General features: G+C 40.2%; 1 protein-coding gene across 3 annotated transcripts in view; it reads left to right on the plus strand.

Moving 5' to 3' along the window:
- Positions 1–430: 430 nt before the first annotated feature.
- The window catches only part of ARL13B (ARF like GTPase 13B), a 518,943-nt gene continuing 505,641 nt past the window's right edge, over positions 431–13,732 (plus strand). For 2 of the 3 annotated variants that reach the window (XM_069204925.1, XM_069204929.1), the window contains exon 1: positions 431–502. The gene's annotated coding sequence lies outside the window, so the exon portion shown is untranslated. The remainder of the gene's footprint in view (positions 503–13,732) is intronic. The other variant, XM_069204926.1, reaches the window with a different exon arrangement.

Here is a 13,732-nt window from a genome sequence, read left to right on the forward strand (position 1 = left end):
ATGAGTGGATATTATAAAGGAACTTAATTCGAAGTGAAGCTTTGAAAGAAATTTGAGGTTCGAATCCTGACCTCTACTCAGTATCCCGTGATTATTAACTTCCATGTACCTAAAAAAAAAAAGAGAAACTTCTGGCTCCCGTGTGTAAAAATATCTCATTGTCACGAAGAGCGCTCTGATGCCTTTGGGGCAAGTTTGCGCTTTATAAAACTGCACTTAAATGTTTAATGTGCAAAACAAATTAAAATGTGTGCAGCGTCCTTATTGCTTGTACAATAGTTTCCTCCATTACGAAAAAAATAAAATTGGTGTGCAAAATGCAAAAAGTTGTCATTACCAGTGCTTGATGGCCGCCAAGTTGATGACTACATAATGGGTTTGTTGTAGTCCTTTTTCTGTTTCTTCTATCCGAATTTATTCCTTCTGCATCCGAACGGAAACGGAAGTATACTTGTAGTGTGCCCAATCCGAAGGGAAGGGGGAAGAGATGCTGCTGCTTCAGGTAATACGTGGATTCGGTGCTGAGCTCACTAGAGAGGCGAAACATTATTCCATTTCGTTCAGTATTTTTCGAAGGAGTGAGGAGACATGGAAAGTGAGGGGGTTTGAATTCCGGTCTCTTGTCGCCCCTTAAGGTTCTCTGCTAGTGCTGCGCTTTCTTTGAAAGTCGTGAGCCCGCCTTTTAAGTGCAGTCCAAGCACGTAGTGCTGATCAATTTGTGGCAAAAGCGATGTTAGTACTTAATTGTTTAGGAACGGTTGTATTTTGTAAAATTTGTTTATGTAATATTTAGTTGTTCATAATGTAGTACGAATGGCACTGTGAGGACTAGCGATCGCACCTCATACTGCTTGCATCGGTACAATATTTGTGTTGAAATAATGAAAGACGCACTTTGTCAGCCCCGTTTTCGGATGGAAACTCGAGGGGAAGGTCCCGATGAGCATGTTTTTCTTCTCTTTGTCTTAAAGTTTTGGGTCTTCGATTCCCCCTGCAATTAAATGGATTTCTGTTGCGATGTTAAAACAACTATCTTTTTTATGGTGTGCTTAAAGGACGCCCATGGGCTTTCGTAAATTTGGGGCTTTGTTTTGGACCCTGCACACGAACTGGGAAATTAGGCACATCGATTAAGGCGCAGAAGTTAAGACACTGAAGGGGAACCGAGCTAGAGCTGAGAAGGTATGACCTGGCTCTTAGAATCAATGCACAAACCGAGCATGGAAATTCTTGTTTATCTAAATCACGCAGCAAATATCACCCTAGGACATGATACCATATCTTTAAGACCGTTAACATATGAAAACGTTTCACACTGGAATATCAGTTGATATCACTGCATTGATAAGTATTTATTACAATGGCGTGCTGAGCAACATTTTTGCCACCTCTCTGATAACACAACGTTGTTTGAGTGCTAACAGACAAGTCCATTGGCATATGTACCCTATCTGTGACCTACATTCTTATTATAAGAGCAACAACTTGGTTAAATCAAACATTACATATTTTTTTTACAGAACACATCCTGAACTCAGCTATTTGAAGGTTCTCTCTCTCTCTTATATTTAGTAATAAACAGAAAGATGTCTAAAAAAAGAGAAATAAGTATTTGCCTGGGATCACACAATTTGGTCAAGCATGGAAGCCGGGATTAGTCCCAGTTTCCTAATTTCACACTGAGCAATTCAGCCATGATGTCTTTTTTCCCATTAAAATGAATGCATTGCCTTCAATTGTTGCCAGTGATAGGGGCTCGTATGACAGTCAGAAACCACTTTTTTTGGCAGTTTTATATAGAGAAAAGCAAACCGTTCCCAAGGAGACAGGATTACTTCAAAACACACAGACCACGTTACACTTTTTTTCTGTCAACACGGGGACATTTGGAATGATTCGCTGTTTTTTTTAATCCAGGCTGAGATTCGAATCTGGTTCCCAGGGGGTGTAGCTTCCATTAGTGCAACTGCACCGGGGCACATAGGCCTGAGTAATAACATCACAGGAAATCACTTAAAATTGGACTGAGAAAAAAAAAACAAGCATTTTCAATGCACCGGGTCTCGCATTTGTTCAAGTTAGAGCTATTAGCGTTGTAAAGCAAAAAAAAAAACGGTGTAAAATGCTGCGCGATCATGCTGCGTATAAAATAAACAGCTAAAGTCCGGACTCCAGGCTGAAAACATTGAGTTTCTTATGTTTTTGGTGCTTTACCGGTGCTGTGTAGGTGGGCTAAACACTGGGAAAGGCATGGCATATGCATGCCTTTCACAAATGAAAGCAAGTGGATTTTAAAAGGCAAGCCCACGAACCAATATAAGTGACTGACATGGCATGGGCGTGGTTTAAAGCCCAAAGAGAGATTACAAAATGGATGGAGCACTTTGTGCTCGCCCATAATGAGTGTTGCCTCTGATCCCGGGGTCTGACATTCAAATTTCCCATTTGCAAAATGTTTTGGTATTTTAAATTATGATCTGCTTTGTATATCTTATTACTGTGTTGGTGTCCATAGGTATCCGTAGGTACTCTTTGTCCCTACTTGGGTGGTATGCCTTTACTTTATGGCAGTGTGCTTTCTAACTTATCTTTGTATAAAGATGTGGATCAGCAGAACCCTTTAAAGAAGACGTTTCCGATTTGGTTATTATTCCCCTGCTTGCTTCCTTTCCATGCACCCTGGCATTATGACATCTCCGGCTACACTTTGGGTTGCGATATGTATATAATGGAGGGCAGGCGATTCGGGCTATTCGTAGGTGCTCGTTGTTACTGCCGGACTCGAGCAGTATGCCCTCACATTATGGCAGAGGGCTTTCTGACTTGTGTATGTATAAGATTGTCTATTAGCAGAATCCCTTTAAAGATGGCGCCTCTGGTTTGGCCAATTTTCCTCTCCGTGCTTTTTGGCGTTACAACGCTTCTGGCTCTTCTTTGGTGCCCGTTTTGTATATAATGGCACGCTCTATGTGCGTTTCTCCTCTTGCGCCGTTAGCAGAGAGACTTTGACTGGTGATATCATCGGTCGGGCCCTGTAACATTTCATCAGGTAAGGCATCACTGAGGTAGGTTATGCCTCAATAATATTTCTAATGTTTAATTTTAGCCGATCGGAGATCCTATTTTGAGAAGGTCAGGAGTTGTGTTGACACTGAGGGGCATATTTATGAGCCCCTAGCATCGTGGCGCTATGCCCTGTACTGTATTTACAAGGTAGTATTAAGCCACTTTTTGTGGCTTAACGCCACCTTGTAAATACGACTCCTTCACACACAACCATTTGCGTGGAAGGGGCGTGCAATGGGTGTTGCTACAGCAACACCCATTGCATTTTGACGCTGCCTCAGAGTTGCGAGTTTTCAAAACCTGAGCCAGCATTAAAATCTGACGCCACCGCAGGGTTGGTGTTATCAAGGCGCAACGGGGAGGAATACTTTTATTCCTCCTCGTTTTTGCTTTGTCTATGTGCATGCATAGAAAGAGCAAAATGTCAGACATGATTGTTTATGTGCTGGAAGGCGTCTCTTCCTGCACATAACCAATCATTTGAAAATTACGCTTTGGCACTTGTGTGCTGTATTCTGTGAGGGCCAAATTGCCATTACTGATTGTTTTTATCCAGGTGTACCTTCCTGCATATAAACAATCTCACCCCTCAATGCAGACATTTTTGCTCCAAAGAGAGCTCAGAGGACTACTGCATAACCGGGGCAGGTTTGCCTTAACTCACAGCTCCCCAGATGTGAGGGTATGTCACCTAGAGTCTCATTTAAAGAAAGAACTGCCTGACATGTCCTGGTGTCCTGCTGAGTAAGATGGAAGGAGCAAGCCAGTCACACAGGAGGAGGAGAAGCTGATCAATGGTTGTGACATGGTGCAATTGACCCTGGTGCTATTAGTCAATCCCTCAGAGACTCAAAGTCCATATGATTGGCATCATGGAGATAGACCAGTCCTAGAATTCCTCAGAGGAATCGCACCACTCCTGAAGCATTCTCAAGTGGTCTCCACTGTTGTCCTTCCCTTCGGTGCAGCTGTGACACTTGTCCAAATGTCCTCAGTTGGCTTGCCTGACTGAAGCCAGAATCTGCATTGCCGCATGACACATTCTATGTGCTTGTCAATGTGGATTGCGTGACTGCTGCACAGTGGTAACTGTGCCCATACTATCCAGCCACCCTGAAGAAGACTACAGAAGCATGATACCCAACCTAGATCCCCCCTCACCGCTTTGACTGATTGGCAACTACTGACACAGAGACTGCTGAGCAACCTGTTGTGCTTCGAAGCACAAGGTTATTGCCATAAAGCACTGTTTGTCAAAGTATTGCCCGACAACTGTGGTACTGAATAACCAAACGCTTGATTGGACTTATGTCACCTGTACCCCAAAAGCATCTAGAAGCTGTGACGTCACCACGCGACCCCCATGCCTGGGAAATAGGACTGCAATGATGCCCTTCCAAGGGAAGCCCCAACTTGACTACCGTTGAGATTGAAAAGAGTGGAAGACTATGGCCAGGCAAGACTGCACAGCCTGCTTGATGCTGAAGGTCAGCGAAGCCCAAAATAAGCCACTGCCCTCAAACAGCCAGATAGGCCTGCATCACTTAGCTCAACTGTTGCTAACCCCTGTGAACCACCTGGCTGCCTCAACCCTCTAACACCCAACAGAAGATATCTGAAAAACTTTTTAGGCTACCTCACCCAATGAGATACTGCGTGGTAAGAGAGGAGGAGAGTAGAACCAGCCCTGGGACAGTAGATGCAAATGGCCTAGTAGACCCTGATTGCTCCATGGCCCACAAATGGGGTTTGACAATCTGAATCACATGCTTAAACAAAAATCAATGACAACTTTTTAAAGTCTGCCTCTGTGCCACACAAATATCTTTTATTGCTTTGCATGTGGAATCTTCACTCAAACCCTCTCAGACCTTTTTTGAGTAGCCCAATCTTTGCTCTTATTTGTCTTGCTACCATGATGATGCCTTCACAACCATTAGGCAACAACATGGCCCTCTTTATTAAAAACAAATCAATTCAAATGATGATGTTATTGTGTACACACCCACACCCACACATTAGTCAGGTTTACAAGATAGGCATCATCATTACACTCATGCAAAAAAAGCCAGCCTGGATCCTAACGTGATAAAGATGGAGCTCTATCACCCTTCTTCCAGCCTTTTCTAACATATTGGAGCAGTTTCGAGCTGGATGGCTGGCCAAGTTGCTTCAACATCTTGAATTTCTTGACTTATATCTGCAATTAGAGAAGGCTTGAGCACCGAGAAGCTTTAGTTGATAACACTTGAATTCCTTCACTCTATTTGTGCTCCGGGTACCCTTTCTGGCCTTCTAATTGTGGATCACTCATTAGCAGGGACACTCTATTCTCATTAACCAATTAAAAGGGATAGTCCTTGTTGGACCAGCATGGTTGGTTGGGCTGGGCTGTTTTTCATACTTTCTCTCAGACCCAATATAATATTCTTAATGCTACGATTTCGATTTGAAGAGAGGGTAGTGAACTGAGGAGTGCCACAAGGGTCAACCTTTTTTTTATATCTATGCCCAGCCCCATGGAGAGCTGATTCAAAACTTTGGCTTCTAATTAGTATTCTGGTGATTACGTCCAAATTTTGATCATGTTCCATAAAACGTACTGTGGCCCTGTGACCCAAAATCAGATTCTGCACTGGACCAAGGCTACTGTTGTGACTTCGGTGCTGCCTAAAATTAGTAGGACTCCTTCCTGTAGTAACAATTTTCCATGCAAAGTGTAGGAAGCAGGCACCCTCAAGAAATGTTGCAAGTGAGGTAAGACCCCAATGTGTCTTGAATAATTAGACTATTGTATGAGCACTCTTTCAGAACTATTTTTAAGAGTTATGGCTTTTTAGCCTATATAGTTAGAAAATATGTTTTAAAAATATGTTTTAAATGCACTTGGGACAGTCTTCCGAGCGTTTATTCAGGCTCCCCGTGATGAATCTTGGTATCGGGCCCAGCACTGTCAGGCTGAGGTCCTGAAGCAGCCCTCTGGATGATCATTTAGGCTCCCCCCCCCCCCCCCCCTCTTTGGAACAGTATACTGCTGGGCCTGTGAAGAGCGGGGCTCGGGGGCGATCCTGTGGCAGTTCTCAGGACCCAGATTCAGGCTCTGCCATGTTGAGCAGTGCTGCCGAGCCCACGGGGAAGTCAGACGCACAACCCGGTGATTCGACAGGTGGCGTCGGTGCTCACTACAGGCCATGGCTCCGCCCCCTCACTCAGGCCCGAGTGAAAGTGCCAACTCATAGTCGGCATAAGCTCACTGTTACTGGGTGAGGTGCCGTCTCTCCACCAGGTCGGCGACTCCAATCGGGGTGGATAGGGCTCCACCACCAGTCCTCAGGGGCAGGAAAGGGGGATGGCTGCTTCCCTGCCGGCGTAGGGAGCTCGCAGTTCAAACGGCCATCCGTTTTCGTGGCGAAACCACTCCCTCATTAATAGCTTTTAGATTTTTGTGAATATGCTCTTGTTAAAGGTTGTCCAGTATTTCAACTGCTTGAGATTCAAGGACCCTAGTTTTCACATTGAGTATTCAAGGTAGTGAATTTTGCATATTCTTCTGTTTTGATGCCAGTTTTTGGTGTGTGCATGTTTTGTAGCGAAACGCTATGTTCTACTTTTGGATCTTGTGTGGTCTTTTTTTTTTCTTTTTTTTTACATGTTATATTTATCACTAAATATTATTGTTTTCTTAGGTTTGTTTCTCCATATTGTGAAGCATTCTTTCACAATACATAATAATGCATGCATATCTACCGAACCTCTTTGCCTAAATTTAACAATCTAAAAGTAAGCAACAATAGTATATTTATTAAATGGTACAATTTAACTTCAGCTGCACATAAAGTAAGAAAAAAATGCTACTATTCCAAGTTGGCTTATCATTGCAAAAATATCTTTTTGCAATTTTCCCAATATGGTGGTTTTTAGTGCTCTCTATACTCAATTAAAATGGAGGATGTATTCCAAATTGTGTTTGATACTTTTCGCAGTATTGATGTTTCCATTGGTAACATGTTTATGTAATTAAATATACATTTTGCTTTGTATTTGCTTAATGTGTCATTTTATGTAGGTTAAAGAGAAGCCCACTGTCGCAGCTTCGTAATACCTGGTGGTGTCTTTCTTGATTATTAGGTGTGCATTCACCAAGAAAATTGTTGGAAAAGCTACAAATTCAAAATCTCATTTGCAGATGAACCTCGGGGTGTATTATGTTCTGCAAGTGCTAAGCATAATATGCTTACACTGTCAGTGGTAATAATTTCATTTGTTAATATGGTATCTAGTGTTCCTGCTGGTAGGCTGTGTGATCTATCAGAAGGATGGTTCTACATGACTCCCTTACGGCCATTGTCTGATCGCACAACATCATCTCCTATGATGACAACACTCCGCTTGTCCTATCACTCTCTGCCGACCCCGCCACTGCCAAGACGAATTTCCACAACTGCATAAAGAACTTCTCAGTATGGAGGAAGGACAACTGCTTAAAGCTGAACACAGACAAGACGGAAGTTCTCAACTGCAGCAAAAACACCGTCCTCTGGAATGATTCCTGGTGGCTGTTGAAATTCGGCCCCACCCTCACGCTGAAAGACCATGCCCACAACCTCAGCATCATCCTAGGCAGCGAGCTCTGTGGGACGTCATGTCAACTCGGTCTCCTCAGACTGCTTCCACAGGCTTTGCATTCTCCGGAAAATTTTCAAGTGGCTCCTCATCAACACAAGAAAGACAGTTACTCTTGCCCTCATTACCATCCGTCTTCACTATGGCAACGCACTCTATGCAGGCCCCACCACCGAACTCGCGCAAAGGCTCCAATCAAGAACGTTGCCACCAAAGTGTTTCTCAACCTGCCCAAGAGCCACATCTCCCAACACCTGAAAGACCTCCACTGGATCCCAGTCCAGAATAGATGCCACTTTAAGCTCGTCACCCATGCCTACAAAGCCCTCCATGACCCAGGACCCACCTACCCGAACCAATGTCTGCACTTCCACCAGCCCTGCAAGAACCTCCGCTCTGCACACCTGACCTTCGCACGCGCTGCTGCCACACCAGAGGTCGGTCCATCTCCCCTCTCCCCGCTAAGGCCTAGAACGCTCTCCCCCTCCACCGCCATACCCCTCCACCACTGACTGAATTCAGAAAGGGCTCAAGACCTGGCTCATCGAATGAGACCCGCTCCAAGTGCCTGGATACCATCAAGGGTGACAAGCCGCACTCTACAAATACTCCATTGATTGATCTCTAGTTTGTGAAGGTTCACTATTAATTATTAGTCCATATTCTTGAAACATTTTGCTACTTATTGCTAGCCACAGTGCTGCATTTTTGACTTGATTCGGTTTTAAATTTTCGGAACTGTGTAAAGATTTATAAAACAATATTCTCTTTAATCTAATAAGAATTTTTTAATTAGAAATTTGGCTGGGTAATAGTTAACAATTGTCATAACATCAGCGGATGCATTGACTACTGCCCCAGATAATGATAGCTTTGGTGCCTGTGGTTATCTAATTTGTATTAATGGTATTCTAGGTGAAACTAATCTCTATTCTAAATCTTGCAAAAGTAGTTGTGGTGGAATGTTTAGAAATTTCATCCAATTCCGAAAAAAAGTGGGTGGTGTTTTATTTTTGTAATGTAAGTATAGCAAGCGTCACATATATATATATAATTTTTTTTTTGTTTTAATTTGTGTTATATTTCATTGTATAAAACATTGGATATGTTATAAAAATGTGTGATTTTTTTTTTTTTTTTTTTTTTTTACAGGATTGTTTATGCCATAATCAATTACAAATGGTACTAATGTATTTTGGTCCATGTAACTTTTCTTTGTGATAGTGAATAAATATGTGATATGTGTATGTGATCTAATGTTGTAATAATAGTTTTTTTGTTGTGAATGTTGAAATGTTTATTTTTTCTGAACCGTCTCTGTTCAGCAACTATTTCTTCTTCTTAGAAGTGAATGACATAATTTTGTTGATTGTGAATGTGTGTAATGTTTGATATGCTGTGTGTTAATGTATGTTATAGATGTTGCTTGTGATGATAGTGGCAAAGTGATTTATGTTTTTATAGGTAGACTTGAATTAGAAGGTATTAATGTTTGTTGAACAGGTGTGAATGTAATGCTAATTGCATTGCAGTATGTGGATGTTTCATATGTGAATCCGTTTTTTTGTTGTGCTATTTGCCAGTGTCTTCTGTATTTTAGCATTGATGCTTGGAATGTTTATTCTGATTGTATTAAGTTAAATGGAAATAATTCATCAGCAGTATCATTTTAATTTGGAACTTTAATATCATAGTCTAGTTGTTTAATCTAGTGTATTAGTGCCTCAAAAGTTGCTATTTCAACTGTAATACATGCTCCATTGGAAGGAGGCATTCATTTTTGGTGTCACTCATGTAAATTAAAATGTAGGAAAATGTGTAAATATAGACATTGTATTTTCATACATACATTGTATTATCCCTGTTTGTAAATTTACTGTTGCGTTTAAGGCAGTCGTAATATGTCTGGGTACATTGGGCCAGCACAATCTATGATGTGGCCATAACATGGTTTTCCTAGTTTGAATGAGTAGATCTTATTATGTTGTATATAAGAAGGTAAATCATCGGGATTCATATATATTTTATTATTAATAGAATGCATTTTTGATATGTTATCTCCTAGTGCCATAATGTAATGTAGACTGTTTTGTTCCCAAGTATTAGCTGGTTTATAGTAGTTATGTAAGACAGTCAAACTACAGTTTGGTAGCCATTGTTTGCATTTGGAAATTTTGCTAATTGTTTTAGGGTCCTCGTGATATTTCGCTTGTAGGATTGTATTTTTATTATTATTTTGTTTTGTATAAAGATAGTATATTAATAGTCTTTTAATGATCTTTTTGTTTTCTGAAAAATATAAGGTTTATTGTAGTATTTACATAATACATGAATTTGATCGAATGTAGGTGTTTGTACAGAATAAGAAAGTGTTAGATTACTCAACTTTTACTATGTGTATAGGGTTAACCATAAGTAATATATATATATATATATATATATATATATATATATATATATATATATATATATTTATGTACATATCTATTTCTCATTTTCTTTATATATCTATGTACCTTCCATATTACCTCACTATTTATATTATCCAGTGTTGGTTGCTACTGGCTGGTTATAGTTAAGGCTTTGTTTCCATAGAAATGGCCTCTTTGGCGCCGCTTGCAGAATCTTCACAAACCCTACTAAAATTGCTCTTTTGTTTTTTTTTTATCACAGCTCCTTCCTGAAAAGTTTCAGTTGCCAAGGAAGGGGCTGAGAAAAAGGGGGGGGGGGGGGGGGGGGTCCAAAAAGGCATTTTCACCGTGGCATTCCCCTGGAATTTTTGAAAAGTGCTACAGTCAAATTGGCTGAACAGAATTACACCAAATTAGGCACACTGCTAGCTCCCCGCCTGCTAGAGTGAGGGCGACAGCATTGATCCCACCTGGTGAGAGCAGAAAAGCTCCTGGCAGGCGGGATCACAGATCTTTTTCCCTGCCTGCACTGTGATGGGCATGGAACTGAGGTCTGCTCCCCGCAGGAGCAGCAGAAAAGCTGCTCCCACCATGGGAGCAAACAAGAGAAGACAGCTCCCCCAGCACCAAAAAGGGTGAGCTTGCAGGGCACAGGGCCATGGGCCTCCCTGTCTCCTGGACCCCCTGGCAGTGCAGGAGTGGGTTACACATGGCGCCGTTATATATCTACACACAGACGCCAGTGTGGGAGAGGGAGCCAGGGCATAGCAGTGCATAAGAAATTAAATGAGCGGAGTAGCCGCTCATTTCATATTCACTAGCACCCCATAATGCCCTGCAAGGGCTTTAAACAGTTATTTTTGGTTCCTGGTGGTGTCCCAAAAAGGGACTAAGGTATCTCCAATCATTTCTTTAAGGGTTTAAAGGGCTGCAGTACGTCTCCTGGGTCATTAAATCGATGACACCAGAATAGCTTGCCATATTCTATATATTATTGTAAAAAAGACTCGAAGACTTGCTTTTTTCAATAAAGTTTTATTAAAATATTTTTAGGACAATAACTTTTGAAAAAAAAATTCTATGTGACAATTAAAAAAATATACATTTGAATATAGTTCTTGGTGAGCTTATAACAGAAACAGTAGGTATGCTTTGCATATATTGATGTGATGACCTCATACAAAAGACAATAGGTCTGTCTTACTTAAAATTACATCCTTTATATGTTTACATCACACAAAAACACCCTCTAAAATTTTACAGCTCACAGTCAGCCATGCACTCCCACGTGGGTTGAGTGCCTAGGGCCAAGCCCTGCGGCCCTCCCCAGGCATTCAATGGACATCTTACTGCACATTTAAAAAACAAAATAGAAACTGAGAAAACAAAGGTTAAAGTGATACAAAAGTTATGAATCGTACTTATATCTTATCTCAAAAATGCCTTAGAAATTCACTGAAAAAAACAAAGGTTAAAGTGATGGTATAGTATTGTGAAAATGGCAGTTTAAACATACTGTTTCAAACTAATAAAACCACTTCTTACCTCACCATGTACTACCAGTTACCTTCCATATAATCTCACTCATGATAATGTTCTATGACATCATTGATAACATAACTGCAACATCTGAAATAACTTCATGGATGGCAACGCTGTGCATAGTGAGGGCACAAGTTATAGTTATTTTAGGGCACGAGTTATAAGTACTTGAGATAACTAATTGGTGACTTCAGTGGTTTGTTAGTTTGAAACGGTATATTAAAACTGCCATTTTCACCTAAGTATAATGTCACGTTAACCTTACTATCTTATTATAATTATAGTTATGATGTTTGTAGCTGAAAGGATGGGAATTTTGTAGAAATGCTGGCGCACATGGTGTTGAGCTGTGAAACTTTTTTTTCACAAAGATTTATTGTTTATATTGTTGTTCTTAGCTATATGTACATGTTAAAATGATTGTAATGATGTGCAACATTTGCTGAGACAGTGAGGAGGAATTCTAGTAAATAGTATCATAATTTGTGTTGTTTAATTTTCCTTTCGTTTGTGCATAATATTGGTAACTGTGCTGCTTATTTGTGTTCTTTGATGCTGCATACATTTAGTGGGCCTGGCTATAGTCCTACAGTTTTGGGAGTGCTGTGAGAAAAAACTTGCATTTTAAATGTACCAAAAATATAGTATTTAGTAATTAGAGAGAGAAATGTAGGAAGATTTAGAACTGTCAAATCTTTCAAATATTACAATTTGTATGTGATTATCCGTATAATGTTGTGAACCATAAATTCTTCATGTTGTCATGTGTTTATAGTTTCATTGTTTATGATAGAATACTTACATGTAACCAGTAATGTATATCAATTGTAATGCTTTTCTGCAAAGAAGGCATGTATTAAGTATAAATGTTATTAATTAATGATAAGTGTATTCTGTAAGTATTTATAATTATTTGAAAGTGGTAGATATGAGAAGCTAGCTCACCAAAACACTTGAATTTATTTGTGGAATAAATTTACCACAAGCAAATATTTGTATTGTTCTTAAATGTAAACATAACATTTGTCAATAATATTGGGCACAAGGTATCTTTGGATTTTGCTATATTGTATTCAAAGGATTAATATTATACATGTATAATGGTAACTTCTGAGCTGTACTTTCAGTTAGCGATGTTGAAGATTAAATTAGTGTCACTTTGGTCAATATATTTTTATACAATATGTAGGAAAGTTAGACTTGTTAAAAATATCAGTCTTAATTTAAATTTCGCAAAAATAATTTAAACTAACGTCACAAAATGGTATTTAAAATTGATACATTTGCTAAGGGTATTGGAGATAAAGAGAGGCGGGAGCACGGAGGGGGATGAACATAAATTAGAGCTTAATGGACACATGAATTAAGCCATTGTGTGGAAAAGATTATATAAGTAATTGGGTTAATGTGAAGGAGTTAATATCAAAAATAAACATAATCCTGACAAAGTTAATTGACCAGTGTTAAAGAAGGTGGAAGGATGCAGGTGTTGATGGTAGAAATAGAGTAAGATTAAAGAAGAGAAACTGTCTGAAAATGTTCTAAACTTGAAGTGGAAGGAGCACTTATTGTTGGTGTACAGATATGAACTGTTAAAGGCGAACTTATGCCTTTGCTGGGCTCCCATGGCAAAAAAGAAATTAAGGCATTACCTTGTCCCCCTCCACAAACCTAACAGCCATGGAGACCTGGGTGCTCTGAGTGTAGTGAAGAAGCAAGCCAGACGCATAAGATGAGGAATGCTGTGTGCTACTCAGAGGAAGGGGAGAACTAACCGTCTGCCTTGATGTCAAAATCGATTTTTTTATTTTTGTTTTGTTGCAACTAATTGTGTATATGATTGAATATGAACTCTGGAATATAAACCCATGTTATGTTAAGTAAACAGGTTATGTTCGGGGAAAAGGGTCTAAAAGTACATGTGCAAGGGTTATTAAAACAAAGGACTGGGGCACTGTGGTAATGGATCGCAAAACCAACACAGAGGACATAGACCTAAAAGGGGATGCTTTGAAAATTGGGCTGGAAGGCCACAGCCATGAACAGCCTGTGTGTGTAAGTTAAAATGGTACACAGCCTAGTGTAAAGGC

Source organism: Pleurodeles waltl, chromosome 8 (assembly GCF_031143425.1).
Source record: "Pleurodeles waltl isolate 20211129_DDA chromosome 8, aPleWal1.hap1.20221129, whole genome shotgun sequence".
Taxonomy (NCBI): Eukaryota; Metazoa; Chordata; class Amphibia; order Caudata; family Salamandridae; genus Pleurodeles; species Pleurodeles waltl.